Source organism: Plecotus auritus, assembly GCF_963455305.1.
Source record: "Plecotus auritus genome assembly, chromosome: 6".
Classification (NCBI taxonomy): Eukaryota; Metazoa; Chordata; class Mammalia; order Chiroptera; family Vespertilionidae; genus Plecotus; species Plecotus auritus.
In genome coordinates, this window is record NC_137773.1 from 76,271,762 (window position 1) to 76,288,667 (window position 16,906).

Below are 16,906 nucleotides of genomic sequence, written 5' to 3' on the forward strand. Positions count from 1 at the left end.
AAATTTTTTCTCTAACTTACTTTATTGTAAGACCACAGTGTATGATATGTATAACATACAAAATATGTGTTGATCGACTTTTTATGTTATTGGTAAGTTTTCCAGTCAAACAGTAGGCTATTAGTAAAGTATTTGGTGAGTCAAAAGTTATGCATAGATTTCTGACTGTGCGGGTATCCATGCCACTAACCCTTTTATTGTTCAAGGGTCAACTATATTTCAGGGTTATTTACTATATAAACATTTAGAAAATGTAATCAGTATCTTTGCTTGCAAGATGTGCAGAAACATGAGAGACCCATTGAGAATTGCCTCCCAATTGATATGCGGCAGTGCATGCCAAGTGCTACATCAGGACCAGAAACACTAAATATTACAACCATTCCCCTTATAAATGAGAGGTGAGCACTGGCGGCTGAGCGGTCTGGGGAAGCAGGTGAACTTTGAATGGAAAAGAGGAGAGAGCTTCTCCTTCTGCAGGCAGGCGCAGAGACATGACTAAGAGGACGCATGCGCAAACCTACAACAGGCCAATTTGGTTGAAAGGAAAGTTTATTTAGAAAAGCTGTAGGGAGTTGGGACTGGTCTCTGCAGGGCCTGGAATGCCTAAGAAACTTTCCTACAGTAATGAGGAAGGACAGGATAGGGATTAGAGGAGACTACCAGAAGGTTATTGCAATGATCTGGGCATGAAGTATTGAATACTTGAATTTTTTCCATATGGCAGGAAAACTTTCTGTATTTTTTCAATTTAGTTTTCTTTACTGTAGAGAACCAAAGCAAACTTTCTAGGTAACTTTGTATGTGTATGGATTGATTTATAGCATCATTAAATAAATCTGTTACCTTAAGTGGCACTTTCATAGACTTGCTCATTCAGGAGGGTGCCATCCAAATGTGTGTAGTGCTGGATTTTGGGATCAGGCCATTCCCTGGACGGGTCAGGTCTAAAGGACCCCCAGGTGCCTTCCTGGCCAGGATAAGGGAGGGCTTTGGTGTGGGGGCAGACTGATAGATGTGACACCTGTTGTACATGGGCAACCAGTTACAGTTTCAACTCTCAAAGTGAGAAAACTAGTGCAACGTACATGCCCACCCTCCCAAAACACCTCAGGGTATTAATAGCAAATGGCTTGAATGGAGGGAGGCCCTTGATAAAGTAAGTGCTAAACATCCATGTCTTTAACCCTAAGATTATAGATTGAAATGTCCTGTTGTGGTTTCCTGTTATTCTTATGTAATAGTCTTGGCTTTTTGACCTTGTTGTAAGAAACATGAGCAAGTCTCACACCTGCCTCTCCGCAAATGAATGAAGTGCCACCTTACATGTTCCCAGGCTTCCATCACCCTTCAGGGACCTCCCACAATGCTGTGTCCTCAGCAGTTCCATAGTGAGACCACTAGATCATCACCGAAGGCTTCACAGACCACCGTGTAAGCAAACTCCTACTTATTTTTAATAGAGACCATGGCTGATGGGAGTAAAACTTTCTATATGAAGGGAGTATTTAAAACACAGCTATTTCCAATAATTTATTATGTACATGTTCATAAACACATTACACTTGTCACGGAACATATACCTGCAGTAGGCCTTCTGGAAGGGAATAAATAACACTCACCTAATGAGAGGGCGGATGCTGTTTTGCAGAAGTCAAGTGCACCAAGTTCCCAGCATTGAGGGAGAGTCACAGTTTGCAGTCTTTTAATGAGAAGTCCCTTCACCATTGGCCACCTGTGGTGAATAAAGTCACTGACTGGGAATCACTGCCCTTGGAAAAAGAACAATATCCATCATTAAACTGTTCCCTGAAAGTGAGCCTGGAAGTTTTCACAGCCAGTGACCAGTGTGAGCTGTCGAGAACTGGAATGAATGTTGAGGGCTCATGCAAAAAAACAATCTGTTATAGGAGGAAAACCCATCCTAGTGCCGAATTATTGATGGAAAATACCATACCCAACAGACCGTCTGATTTCAGACACCACACTTCAGGAGGACTATAACCCCAATACTATGATGCATTCAGAGAGGATACATTCAACCAGATTGGTAAGGGGACACAACCATGTCACACTGGGAACAGACTGAAAAATAGGATGCTTGGGAGGAACCAATACCTGTCCTCAAATACTCTGAAGGTTGTTGAGAGGAAGGTCTTTCAGGAGCAGGGGAGGTGGAAATCAGTGATAAAGGGCAAAGACCACAAAAACAGATTTAAGCTGAAAAGGGGGGTAAGCAGGGAGCCCTTTTGAAGATAGAGCTCTTCAGAAATGGACTAGGCAGCTAGGGAGACACTGAGTCCTCTGCTGGTTGAGACATCGAAGCTCTAACTGTGGGACTGTATTGGAAGAACATTGCAGGAGGAGTCTACTGTCATCCAATGAATGACCAAGTCATTCTCAGCATTCTCTGATGCCATGTTCAGGGAACTTGAATCTGAAGCAGAGTAGCCTCTCGAAACCTTCATAACTTGACTGACAGTAAGTACTGAATTAAAATCTGTGTGGTAATGAAATTCACAGGCATGAAAAAGAAACATCCCAGAATATATTTTTATATCCAGTTGTAGATCATTGTGTGAGCTGATTTGGTCTCCATGAATCTGAAGTTCTGATTGGGTCTCAAAAAACAAAAAACACATCATCCCACACTCCGTGATTCCTCCTGGGAATTCCCTTTTTCCAGTAGCAGCATCTCATTTGGTTGTCTGCCACCACCTAGGACATGAACATGTGTGCACATACACATACAAATATTGGTATAATTCACACTTGGAGCTGCTTTATTATATTAAAAACCCAAACTTTTGTGTTATATAATGTGCACTCATTTGTAAACTTCTCTTATTGAAAAGTACACAGTTGCAGGTGGACACCCTGTATTTCCAGCAATGACAAGATAATAGGTGTATATGTTGACCAGCTAAGACTATGTACCAAATTAGGTAGGACTTAGAAAAAGCAACTATAAGGTTTAGGAAAAAGTAGCAAGAGTAGAAAATGTTGTAGTGCTACAAGGAGAAGTGAGAGGTTTTTGTTGGGTGTCTTAGCAGATAACTTCTCTTCCCTGTGCTTCATCAGGGCAGAGGTGAGGGACAGAGCTGGTGTCAGGGTCCCTGCCTCCAGGGACTATCAGCTTGGAGGTTGGTCTTGCTTGCTTTACAGCCACAGTTGACCCTGCATATCAGAGGGGCTAAGAAAGGGGCTCAGAGAGGCTTTTTTCTCTGTCTCTACATCAGAGGCCAGAGAAGCATAGAGGAGAATTAGGAGCCAGTGCATTTGTGTCCTTCCTACCAAAGCTAGCATCTGAATGTGCCATTACCCATGTTGCTTAGCAACGCCTCCTGCAGAGGAAAGGGTAGCGGGTCAGAGAGGGCTTACCACTAAGCCCAGCCATGGCCATGCAACTACAGAGGAATGAAAATGAGACCTCTTGTAGAAAAATGCAGCAAATTATGAACACAGAGAGACACACAAACGTTCAGATGTTGATAATGCTTATGATGGCACAACAAAGAAAAAGTGTTTCCCCACACTTCAGAGGACTTGGGGGGTGGAGGCAATTCCTTGTGTTTCTTTGCTGTTATGGAAAAAAAAAAAGTATCTTTTGCTTTTGACTTGCATTTGCCTTTGTTTTGCACAGACAGTCAGAACATTGGGTAATCATTCTTAGTCATTAAAAGCATAATTGATCCTCGGGGCCCAGACTGCAAACAGTCTTCCCACCGACTTGCCAGCGAGCTGTCTGTCCTTCCAGATCTGGGCTAGCAAGGCTTGCACTCAGGACTGAGATTTCTTGGAGACCTATAACTCGACATTCTTTTGTTAGTCCCCTTAATTTGGGTTTTATCTATAAGACCTTGCCATTTATACTATTTTAGGCATACATACATCCTAAAACAGTAATCATAATCTTGTAGTAGATAAGGAGTCTGTGAAAGTTATGTGTCCACTACACCTGGATCGTTTGATTCATAGGCTCATCTTGTGTTTGTGTCCTATTTTCCCTCTTGCTCCACCCCCATCCCTCTTCACCTCTGGAATCTTCTCCCTGCCTCCCTGAAGGAATTCTTATTCCCTGAGTGAAAACATTGCATTTGTATGAGGTCTGTCTATGTTTCTAAATCTAGGGGGAGGACCATGGGTTGCCCTGAATTCTAGAATACCTAGCAGGGCATGAGAATGGGCACTAAGGACAGGCCTTTGCTGGGCTGTGAATGGAATGCCCTCTGAATTCCCTAGATGGGAATAAGAAGCTCAAGATCCCTAACTGCCCTTAGGATGGCCAGGACTGACTGAGATGACCTGAACTCAGGGTTGAAGATGCACCTAATAGGGCCATTAGGGGTAAATCAGAGGGAGTCCAGCCATCCTGACACCCTTTCAGGGGAATTTCAGTCCAGCCAGTGAAAACAAAAATCAGATAATAACTGATTGTTCAGTCTTACACTTGTCTTATATAAATACTAGAGGCCCGGTGCATGAGTTAGTGCATGGGTAGGGTCCCTTGGCCTGGCTGGCAATCGGGGCCAATCGGGGCCGGCCGGCCAGGGGGAGGGACCACAGGAAGTTGGCTGTGGGAGTGCACTGACCAACAGCGGCAGCTCCTGCATTGAGGGTCTGCCCCCCTGGTGGTCAGTGTGTGTCATAGCGACCGGTTGTTTGGTTGCTTAGGCTTTTATATACATAGATGATGCAAGTCACACATGTAATTTTATTTTATTTTATTTTTTTATTGTTTAAAGCAGGGGTCCTCAAACTACAGCCCGCGGGCCACATGCGGCCCGCTGAGGACATTTATCCGGCCCGCCGGGTGCCGCTGCCTGTCCTGTTTAGCAGCTGACTTGTCCTGGGCCCGCAGTGCGCATAGGAATTTGTTCATAGTTTTGTTTTTTTTTAAACTATAGTCCGGCCCTCCAACAGTCTGAGGGACAGTGAACTGGCCCCCTGTTTAAAAAGTTTGAGGACCCCTGGTTTAAAGTATTACATATAGTAGTACATATATCTCCTTTTTTCTCCACTTTGACCTCCCCCCAGCCTCCCCTACCCCTGTCGCATGCCCTCATCCCACACCCCCAGTGTCTTGTGTCCATTGGTGTGCTTATATGCATGCATACAAGTCCTTTGGTTGATCTCTTTCCCCCACTCCCCAACACTCCCCAGCCTTCCCACTATAATTTGACAGTCTGTTCGGTGCTTTACTGCCTCTGTATCTATCTTTTTGTTCATCAGGTTATAATGTTCTTTATTTTTCATAAATGAGTGAGATCATGTGGTATTTTTCTTTCATTGCCTGGCTTATTTCACTTAACATAATGCTCTCCAGGTCCATCCATGCTGCTGCAAATGGTAGGAGTTCCTTCTTTTTTATAGCAGCGTAGTATTCCATTGTGTAGATGTACCATAGTTTTCTAATCCACTCATCTGCTGATGGGCATTTAGGCTGTTTTCAAATCTTAGCTATGGAGAATTGTGCTGCTATGAACATAGGGGTGCATATATCCTTTCTGATTGGTTTTTCTAGTTTCTTGGGATATATTCCTACAAGTGGGATTACTGGGTCAAATGGGAGTTCCATTTTTAGTTTTTTTAGGAAACTCCATACTGTTCTCCACAGTGGCTGCACCAGTCTGCATTCCCACAGCAGTGCACGAGGGTTCCTTTTTCTCTGCATCCTGCCAGCACTTGTTGTTTGTTGATTTGTTGATGATTGCCATTCTGACAGGTGTGAGATGGTACCGCATGGTTGTTTTGATTTGCATCTCTCGGATAATTAGTGACTTTGAGCATGTTTTCATATGTCTCTTGGCCTTCCTTCTGTCTTCTTTCGAAAATATTCTATTTAGGTTCGTTGCCCATTTTTTTATTGGATCATTTATCTTTCTTTTATTAAGTTGCATAAGTTTTCTGTAGATGTTGGAGATTAAACCTTTATCAGTGATAACATTTGCGAATATGTTCTCCCATACAGTGGGTTTTCTTGTTGTTTTGTTGATGGTTTCTTTTGCTGTGCAAAAGCTTTTTATTTTGATGTAGTCCCATTTGTTTATTTTCTCTTTGGTTTCCATTGCCCAAGGAGCGGTATCAGTGAAGAAATTGCTTCAGCATATGTCTGAGATTTCTCTGCCTGTGGATTCCTCTAGTATTTTTATGGTTTCCCATCTTATGTTTAAGTGCTTTATCCATTTTGAGTGTATTTTTGTGTATGGTGTAAGTTGGTGGTCTAGTTTCATTTTTTTGCATGTATCTGTCCAATTTTCCCAACATCATTTATTGAAGAAACTGTCTTGACTCCATTGTATGTTCATGCCTCCTTTGTCAAATATTAATTGAGCATAGTGGTTTGGGTCTATATCTGGGTTCTCTATTCTGTTCCATTGGTCTATATGTCTGTTCTTGTGCCAGTACCAGGCTGTTTTGAGAACAGTGGCCTTGTAATACAGCTTGAAATCTGGTATTGAGATCCCACCTACTTTGTTCTTTTTTTTCCGGATTGCTGTGGCTATTTGGGATCTTTTTTTATTCTACATGAATTTTTGGAGAGTTCTTTCTAGGTCTGTGAAATATGCCATTGGTATTTTAATGGGGAGTGCATTGAATCTATAGATTGCTTTGGGTAGTATGGAAATTTTAATGATGTTGATCCTACCAATCCATGAACATGGTATGTTCTTCCATGTGTTTACGTCTTCCTCTATCTCTTTTTTTTTTTTCAGTGTCCTGTAGTTTTCCGCATATAGGTCTTTTACCTCCTTAGTTAAGTTTATTCCTAGGTATCTTAATTTTTTTGGTGCGATGGTAAATGGGATTGCTTTTTAGTCTCTCTTTCTTTAAGTTCACTATTGGTGTATAGAAATGCCATAGATTTCTGTCACACATGTAATTTTAAATGTTTTAGTAGTCACACCTAAAATAGTGAAAAGAAATGGGTGAAATTAATTTTAATATTAATTAAAATGACACTAGCTTAGAGACAGTCTTACTTTCCCTTTTAACCTAATGCAGCTAAAATAGTATCATTTCAATGTGTAATCAATATAAAATTATTTATGATATTTTTTACATTTTTATACTAGGTCTTCAAAATGTGCTGTGTATTTTATACTTAGAGCACATGTCAACTCATACCAGCCATATTTCAAGTGCTCAATAACCACATGAGGCTATTGGCTACCATGTCAGACAGTGAAGATTTAAACGACGACTCAATCTGCCAATTCTGTGGCCTTATCTCCTCAATAAAGTCATTATTAAGGATTACGAATCCGTTGGCCTGGAGTCTGTATGTTTTCTATTCATAACTTTTCATTCAACCAACATTGTTTCAGATACTTGGGATACGGCATCCCTGTCCTTTATGAACAAGATCCATGCTCTCGAGGAGTTTACATACTAGTGTCTGACATAGGCAATAAGTTAGTAAAAAAACGCAAAAAACTATATAGTAATTGCTGCTTATAAGAAGTGATATGAAGAAAAAAATACAGAATATTGGACAAACATTTTTTCAGGCTGTCTAAATTCTTGGCAAGGCTGAACTTGCCCTTTGCCATGACAGATTCTACACTCTGCACTGAGGAAGACACAAGTATTTGTCCTGGGGTAGAGAGATGGGGTTGAGGACCATTTCTGGATCTTGAGATATACCACGAACATGCATTCCCAGAATACAATCTCTCAATGAACAAAATAACCACCAAATTAACCAGAAGTTGTGGTTGTAAAAAAACACTACCAGAATAGTACTTTTTAAGAAAATGTTTTTATTTGTTTCAGAGAGAAGAAGGGAGAGGGAGAGATAGATAGAAACATCAATAATGAGAGAGAATCATTGATCAGCTGCCTCCTGCACATCCTCCACTGGGAATAAAACTGTGACCTCCTGGTTCATGGGTTGATGCTCAACCACTAAGCCACACCAGTTGGGCAGAATAGTATTTTCTTTTGTCAAAGTATCATTTTCAAAATCTTAAAAATAAATGAGTGGGCACACATCCCTTACAATGATTCTTATTTTAAAAAAGGAAAATAATAAATGTTGGTGATGATATGGAAAAATTGAAAATCTCATGCATTGCTGGTAGAAAAATAAAATGGTGCAGCTGCCGTGAAAAGCAATTTGGCAGTTTCTCAAAAAGTTGAACATGAAACTACCATGTAATCCAGCAATTCCACTCTTAGGTATAAAAGAATTGAAAGCAGGAACCCAAGCAGGTACTTGTAGACCAAAGTTATAGAAGCAGTAGTCACAATAGCCAAAAGATGGAAACAATCCAAATGTCCATCAACAGTTGAATGTCTTAGCAAAATGTGCTATATACAGACAATGGAATAATATTCAGCCTTTAAAAGGAATGAAGTTCACATACATGCTACAACATGGATGAACCTTGAAAACATTATGCTAAGTGAAATATGCCAGACACAAAAGACAACAGTATATGATTCCATTTATACAAAGTACCTAGATTAGTCAAATTCATGGAGACAGAAAGTAGGATAGTGGTTACCAGGGGCTGGAGGGAGAGGAGAGTGGGGAGGTATTTAATGGGGACAGACTTTGAGTTTGGGTAGGTGAAAAAGATCTGGAAAAAGATAGTGCTGATGGCTGCACAACAATGTGAAAGCATTTAATGCCACTGAACTATACATCAAAAACAGTGAAAATAGTAAATGTTATGTAATATATATATATTTATTTACCACAATTTATATATGTGTGTTGGGAGGGGGGTGTGTATGTGTGCATAGAGAGTACACACAATGTCCTGGCCTTACTTTTCTTGCTTATGGGGCAAGTCGTCCCATCTTCCTTTGAACAGTGAGGAAAATTCACAATAGGGGAGACTTGGTGCTAGCTTAGAAGCAGGTTCTACTTGTCCTTGGTTTAAAGAACATTTATGGATGAAATGTCCAATCTTAAGTTTAAAAAAAAAGTGGGGGAGTAGAGACAGGTTAAAAAAAGAGGAAGAAGGAGGAGGAAAGAGAAGCAGAAGAGGAGAAAAATCTTATAAAATTTGCAGTTAAATGGAACAAGTTTATTTTTTATTTGGTATATAAACTTGTCCTAAGTAATGCACTCAAAGGGAAAATTCTCAAGCAGCCTTTCTGGGTTTGAAGTCATTTGTCAAGTTAACCATGATATATTTCCTTGCCTTGAATAGCGTCAGCTGGAATATGTTACATTCCATGCTAGTAAGGGAATCCAAATGAACAATTCCCAAAAAACAATTGTTCCGTCTACAGAGAGTGAAAACCTCCAAGTCCTTTCATTTATTCTTTACCACATTTTTCCATGATCTTCCAATTGGGGAGATATAGTCAAATGGGAAAATAAGGACTGGAACCTTACACAGAGTTTTTGGAACCAACACTGTGTTGGTATTAGGGGAGATAAAGATTTCAATCAAAAAGCAATGCTGGGTTTGGTACAAGACATTCACTTAAGGAGAATGGAAAAAATAATAAGTCAGACCTGATAAATAGTTGACACAATCTTTTAAAGTCCAAATGTTTAACTCAGTCTATTTCTCAAGTACATGAAATAAAATAGATGGTCTAATAATGTAATTTTAGCATGCAGCCATGTAATATTTGACAAAATAATGGAATTAATACCCCAAACTGCAAAAATGTAGTGAATTGTAAACTGAATATCAACTCAAAGACTATAATATATTTCAAATGTAAAAGTTTGTAATTCTAAATGTTATTATGTTCATTTACTTCCTTTGAAGTAAAACTTGCCAATATTCTATTTGACTCAACAAACTTGATGTAATCACCTTACCCATGAATATTCACAAGAAAAACAATGAATTTGGCTATAAACTAGTTTCTCTAGTTTCTGAATATTATCAGCTATGAATTCTTCTCCCCTCTCTTCCAAATTTGGGCCTAATATTAATTAGTACAACGGGGGCATATGAATCTCTACATGAAAAGTAGGAAGCTAGAAATTTTCTGGATCATCTGCATTAACAAAAAACTTCTCATGGAATATACAATAAATTGAAGCAATATTTTTTAAAGAAAATGTATTTTTCTTAATTATAATTTATCAAGTTTATTTTCTCTATTTTTCCTTGTTTTGATGTCTACTGACAAAAGGTATTTTGTTATTGTACTAAAGAATCACATCATCTAGTATTTTGGCATTGGTCTAGAATCTGGACATCTCTTATCTTATGCAAATAGAATCACTAGAATTTAACATAATTGACTACTCAATGCACTAGAATAGAAGTGAACAAATCCACCCAGGAGACCAGCAAGCACAGACACAGAGCAGTTGATCCTTGACATACTAACTGTGGTTTTTGGTTTCATGTGAATAGGAGGAGGATAGAAAAGACTGGATTTGTTGACAAAAATTACTAGTCACCCAAGACTAGATTCTTTGCCTTGGATTGTTTTGGGAGAACTTTGCCAACAATTTAGGAAATATGATAACTTGGACATTTGCCTATAATTCTTATAACCCCTCCCAGCTGGAGCTAGCTATTGGCATTAACACACTCCTGTTAAAATGGTCCTCTGAGGTTTCGTAGCTCTAGGCTGACTGAGTCTGCTTCCAATTCCATTTCACCTGAATTCTAAAAGCTACATGTGTTCTGATAATCCAATGATGTTGAGTCACATTGAGTCAGTGAAGCCAGAAAGCTTTGGGAGTTGGTAGAGAAGAACATTTTGAAATAATCTAAAAAGAACATGCTTTTTAATTATAAGAGAGTGAGGAGATTTCTCCCCAAGTAATTGGACCCACATGGAAATGAGACTTTGCAAAAAATGGAATTATTAAAAAATACTGGTAGAACGATATCTAATTGTTAAGTCAAACAGTGGCTCCCTACATACGTTAGCCTAAATAGGCCCACAAAATCAAGCCGCTTATCCATTTGCTGATGAAAACCTTTGCTGCATGCTTACTATGTGCCAAGCACATGGCTGGGTATTAGACAACACTTGATGTGTAAGGGAAATAAAGAAGAAGCACCATGTGGCCTTGCTCAGAGAGCCATTCTTAGAGATGGGCTCAACCAGACCTGCACAGCTGCCTGCTGCCATGTAGTCTTTCTAAAACTGACTTTTTCTCACAATCCAAAAGGAGGAGACTGTGCTTCAGAATGACTGTGGACGGATTTCATTGATCATCCCTGTTTGTATTGACAGGCATCGGAAAGAAATCTTGACAACGGATAGTTTCGTAGATTGATGATACAACGTATGGCTTGTAAGTAAACTCATCCCTTTTTGAAACCTACTGATAAAAACAAACTTTTTGGCCCTGGTCAGTGTGGTTCAGTTGACTGGACATGGTTCTATGCGCCGAAAGGTCGCTGGTTTGATTACCCGTCCCCAATAAGGGGTGTGCAGGAGGTAGCTGATCAATGTTTCTATCTCTCTCTCACCCTCTCCTTTCCTCTCGCTTTAGAATCAATAAAAACATATTTACAAACAAGCTTTTTGCCTCTAAAGACACAGTGATATCACATTTCTAGAATTTATTCCAACGAGGACTATCAAATCAGGGACTGAACCTGATTCACCTTTGTATTTTCAGCACCCTGTGTTGCTCAGAAAAGGTGTTCAAAATCTTGTTTTATCTGAAATGAAAGGAGGAGAAACCTTCTGCATGGGGGTGTACATAGTAGAGGCTTAGAAGTCTCCTTGGTGCAGTGATTCATGTACCTTAAAGTTAATTTTGCCACTGTGTATAAACAAAGTGTGCTCAGGGTATTTTTATTTCATTTAGTTTGGAAGTCACTCAAGGCAGAGTTCAGAATTAAGAAATTAGATACTATCTTGGATATTGGTGATGGGCCATAAAAAATAAATTAGGTCCTTTAAATAGTAAGTATATATATAAAATAAAACCCTCAGGAATTATCCAGAGAAAAAAATGGAGAAACAAATTTTTAAATACATTTTCTGTAATCCATTGAATCCTTTTAGAATTCAGACAATATAACTGACTCAAAACTTTGTCATAAAAATAAAACTGCCATAACAATAATATAAATAAATGTCAAATACTTCATTTTTTAATGAATTTGTTTTTTTCAAAAGAAAATAGAACCTCAGCCAAGTTATCCCTTCATAACCTTCCAACTGTGTAAAGCATTAAAATAATACATCCTATTTAAAAATTATTAGGAACCCATTAAATTGGCAAGTACTCAGGTTTCATGTAGTTAGGATCTTGCCTTGGTGAGAAGCAAATTCTATAAGGTCCCTACTGGAATTAGATATTTTTTGTATGTGAACAACAGTTTTCTTATAACTGGAGGGGAAATATTGCATAAGTTAGAGAAAATAATAAATTTTTATCTGTTCAAGCCTTCTGTTAGCATAAGACACCAACAAAACAACCCACAGGAAGGAAAAGGAAACCATCCTCCCACTCATAGATTCTCCCTGTCAGAGGAGTTACATACACTGAGGGGAAGAATTCTTCTCCAGCTCCTTCAGTTTATGGCTGAATGAGGGAGGCTTATTTCTGCTGGCATTATTGTTTACACAAAGACAGAGTCCACTATTAGGGGCACATACTGTCACATATCACATGCTCTTTGTATCTGTGTGTATCTCTTCTGGGAGTTCTATCTTCTGTTGGGAGTCTGAGCGTCTGACCCAGCTCAGGTAGAAAACCCAGACAGAGTTGGGGACATATAGTGTCTGCCCCCTTTTCATCTTTTTTTCCCTTCTTCTGTTTTCCTCCCCCTCCGCTTATCATTAGTAAGCACCTCTATATATGTTTACCAGGTGGCATGCATTATTATAAGACTTTTCATTGGTACAGAAATAATATTGGACATTTCTTATATGCAATCTACCATGCATGTCACAAGGGAATGAGGCCTGATTCCTCCCTCTTGGAGTTTGCAGTCTAAATGACTGAGATCCGCTCACAGGTGACTGGGTGTTTCAGTCAGATTGATTTGGTTACTCAAATAGTCTTTGGTTACTGAGCAAGTAGTCTTCAACACTCTGAAAAACAACAACAAAAAATCAGTCTTCCACCAAAGCAGATTAACCATTATCTGTGTTAAATGTAGGTACTTTGTACTAATATTTGCTTATTAAGATGTTTTTATTTTATATGACACTAGAGGCCCGGTGCACGGATTCGTACACTGGTGGAGGTGTGGCCTGTGGAGATCGGCCCCCTGTGGGAGCAGCTGCTCATCCTGGTCAGCCGAGTGGTGCTCCCACTGGGGGAGCACACTGACCACCAGGGGGCAGCTCCTGCATTGAGCATCTGCGCCCTGGTGGTCAGTGCAAATCATAGCGACTGGTCAACCAGTCGTTCTGGTTGTTCTGCAATTTGGTTGCTGGGCTTTTACATATAGATTAGAGAGGTCATATGACCCATTTCTTTATTTTTTATACAGTTCAATGAAATATCAGAAATCAGGGCCTTGATTTGTTATTTTTTAGCATTGTGGAAATTTTTAGAAACACAATCATCCTAACTAATAGCAATGGAATGTAAGTTTTAATAGTTTTTAAAAGTTAGATGTGTTCATAGTTGAGTACAAAAAGGTAACTAAAATAGATAAATCTCAGTTTCTAGTAAAGACATTTTTAAAAATCCTCTGTGAGCAATAAACTTTAAATACATCCCTCCCCCCGCCAAAGATCAAAGGGTACAAGTTAGAATGAAATAAAGAAAGTCTTAAAGAGGAAGGAAATTCTGACACATGCTACAACATGGATGAACCTTCAAGACATTATGCAAAGTGAAAGAAACTAGTCACAAAGGACAAATACTGTACAATTTCCCTGATATGAGGTGCCTAGAGGAGCCAAATTGATAGAAACAGAAAGTGGAATGGTGGTTGCCAGGGCCTGGGGGAAGGGAGGAATGGTTAGTATTTAACGAGTACAGAATCTCAGTTTGGGAAGATGAAAAGTTCTGGAGATAGATGAGTGGTGATGGTCACACAACAATGTGAATGTACTTAATGCCAATTAAAAATTACACTTAAAATGGTTAAAATGATGAATTTTATGTGACATATATTTTATGGCAATTAAACAAACAAACAAAGCTCACTCAGTGGTGAAGGTAGCCTGACGCTAAAAGCAAGTCTTTTCTGTCCTTACTAGAGGCCCAGTGCATGAAATTCATGCACTTGGGTGGGAGTGTCCCTCAGCCCGGCCTGCGCCCCCTCACAGTCTGGGAGCCCTCGGGGGATGTTCAACTGACAGCTTAGCGCTCTCCCTGTGGGAGCGCAATGACCACCAGGGGGCAGCTCCTGCATTGAGCATCTGCCCCCTGGTGGTCAGTGCGGGTCATAGTGACCGGTCGTTCCACTGTTTGGTCGCTTTGCATATTAGCCTTTTATTATATAGGATTACCAAAAAGGATTCCTCAGGCTGAGAGAAGGAGGAACCAGGAAAGCAAGAGTGAGACAGACAATGATGGGTTCTGGAGAAAGGGTCATGAACCCTGCTCTTAGGGAATGGGCAAAACCCTTCATAGATCTAAGTTTGGGGGAACTTGAACCTCACCTCCCAGGTAATGCCAGAGAGTGACAAGAATTCTGAAGAGGGAAAATTATGGCTACTTGCTATGTCTTGGCCATCCAGGTCTTAGCCTCACAAAATCCCCAGGCCCCAGTGGGTCTAAAGGCAGCATCATAAATTGCTAGGTTCCCAAGAGTGGCAGAAAGAGGCAAGGGAACTGAAGGGCAGGTAGATAGATCTGAAGGGACCTCACAAAGACTGAATTTATAACCAAGGACAACCCAGGTTGATGGGCCACTCAGTGTCTCCTGAATGGACAGACAACATGGAGAACCAGCTGAGCCTGTCCAGTGCATTGGGTGCTGTGACCCCAGGGACAAAGTTCCTGAATTGATTGAATGAAGGCTCGAAATAATTGTAGTTGCATCATAAAACTATATTTCTTGCATCCTGAATCTCCAGACTGATATCAAAAGCCATACTTATATTCCTTCCAAACTCTCTAAAGGCTATCCAGTCATTTGGAGCCTTCATGATAACACCCCATGCTAATTTTCTACTTGTGAGAGAATTTCCATCATTATCCACTTCAATTAGCATCACTGGGTGATGCCTTAGCTATTGATTCTTTTTTTAAAAAAATGTTTAAAAAGCATTATTAACTTTAGAGCTCAACCAACTGAGCCACATCAGCCATGGCATCTATTGATTCTTTATTTTCCTGGAACAGAAGGAAGAAATTGGCTGTCCAATCTCCAAGAATTTGAAGTTGAAAATGGAAGCACTGCAAGTAAGTTGGCTCAAATGAAAAAGCAGAAAAAAAGGTGGAAACTTGGGACACAGCCTCCTATGACTCTACCAGTCAAGCTCTTTTCAGCAAGAGGAATGAAAATCATAGTTCAATGCATAGTTCTCTTTATCTTATGTCCCAAACTTGCAACTCCCAGAGGAAGGAGAGACCCTGCTGCAATGAGCTGCTGAGTAAATCATTGCCTGAAAACCTGTGGTCCAAAGTTGAGATCTTTATAAAGATGTGGCTTATAGGTTTTTTTAGTAAAAGGGAAAAAATATTCACAGCAACATGTTCTCCCCATCTTCTTTTCCCTGTTAGGTGGAAGCTTTTCTTCTGTCATTCACCAAATGTTTCCACAAGGTGTCGGGGTGGAGGTGCATCAATAGAACGTCTGCCCCTGGAGAGCTGGGACAGTCTCCCCTTCCAAAGCAGCAGGGCCCACACAGAAGCAGCTTTCAATTGCAGGTGACAATTTGGACATGAAGACAGGAAGGTGAGTTGAATGAATATGATTAAGCTCCTAACCTGAGATGTTCTGCACATGTGGCCTTGTTTTTGATTTTCTTTAAAGGAATGATTCTAATCCTCAGTGACTGTTTTGACTCCCCTAAACACTTGAAAATTCAAGCTAATTAGAAAAACATAATTCATACTTAATAAAGCTTTTATCTGCTGATTTTGATTTAATATGATTTTCCCAAAGTTAATTTAAGGTTCCCAACACAGTCTCATATAATAAGCTCACCCAGAATCCCATCCTTTCATGTCACTAATTCTACTGCAGATAAGTGGTCCCTGGGCTCTGCAGGCAAATCCTTGTAATCCTGGGAATTTGGTCCTTAAGAAACTAACCTCTTATTGAAAAAAAAAATAACCAGTCCTGGTCTTCATCACATTTCTATATTCTACTGAGCCCAGGTTTGGGCAGTTTCCAGTGTTCCTGTGTCTAGAGACTTTAGTTGCCTGAATATTCGTTTCCTTCACACGTCTGTTGGGGAGCATCTCACAGTTTTAGCTCTCCTTGCTGGTTCTTGTGGCCTCTTTCCCCTCTCACCCTGGGAATTAAAGGCCCTTGTGCCCTCTCTTTCCCCACTCACACTGGGAATTAAACGTATGTAGTCCACATTCTCAGTAACACTGGCTTTTAAGTGAGACCACAGTCCAAAATAACAAATGAGATTTTAAGCAATGTTTGAAGTGGGTACAAACCATGTTGTACATTTCAAGACTGATATTCTTGCAGAAGCCATTGTGGAAGATGACAAAAGGCAAATGAATCGCAGATGAAAGTGAAACAAAAACAAATGAAATAAAGAAAACGGACAGACACTGATTTAGAAAGGATTTTCTATTCCTAATTAGGCTTGATACCACCATGTTTGGTTACTGTTGTGTTTTCACGCCTGTCTTTTGGCCTTCTTAAAAAAAAGGAAACAAAGAAGTCACTTCAAGGCACCCACATTTCAATTGTTATGTGGGGCATAATTAGTTCATGGTAAGAGCCTAGTAGCCTACACCTACAGTAATACCTGTCTTCTTGTACACTGTGTGCTGCCTGGATCTCATTTCATTACTCATGACAATATGACATTCACTTCCACAGCACTCAGCATTGCTCCATTTCTGAACTTGGCACGTAAT

General features: G+C 39.9%; 1 protein-coding gene across 4 annotated transcripts in view; it reads left to right on the forward strand.

Annotated features, from left to right (window-relative positions):
- SAP30 (Sin3A associated protein 30) overlaps positions 1–16,686 on the forward strand; it is a 116,783-nt gene extending 100,097 nt beyond the window's left edge. For 2 of the 4 annotated variants that reach the window (XR_013960947.1, XR_013960949.1), the window contains 3 exons: positions 11,108–11,233; positions 15,203–15,262; positions 15,584–16,557. The gene's annotated coding sequence lies outside the window, so the exon portion shown is untranslated. Of the gene's footprint in view, positions 1–11,107; positions 11,234–15,202; positions 15,263–15,583 lie in introns of all 4 variants that reach the window. The other 2 variants (XR_013960946.1, XR_013960948.1) reach the window with 2 other exon arrangements.
- The last annotated feature ends 220 nt before the right edge of the window (positions 16,687–16,906 follow it).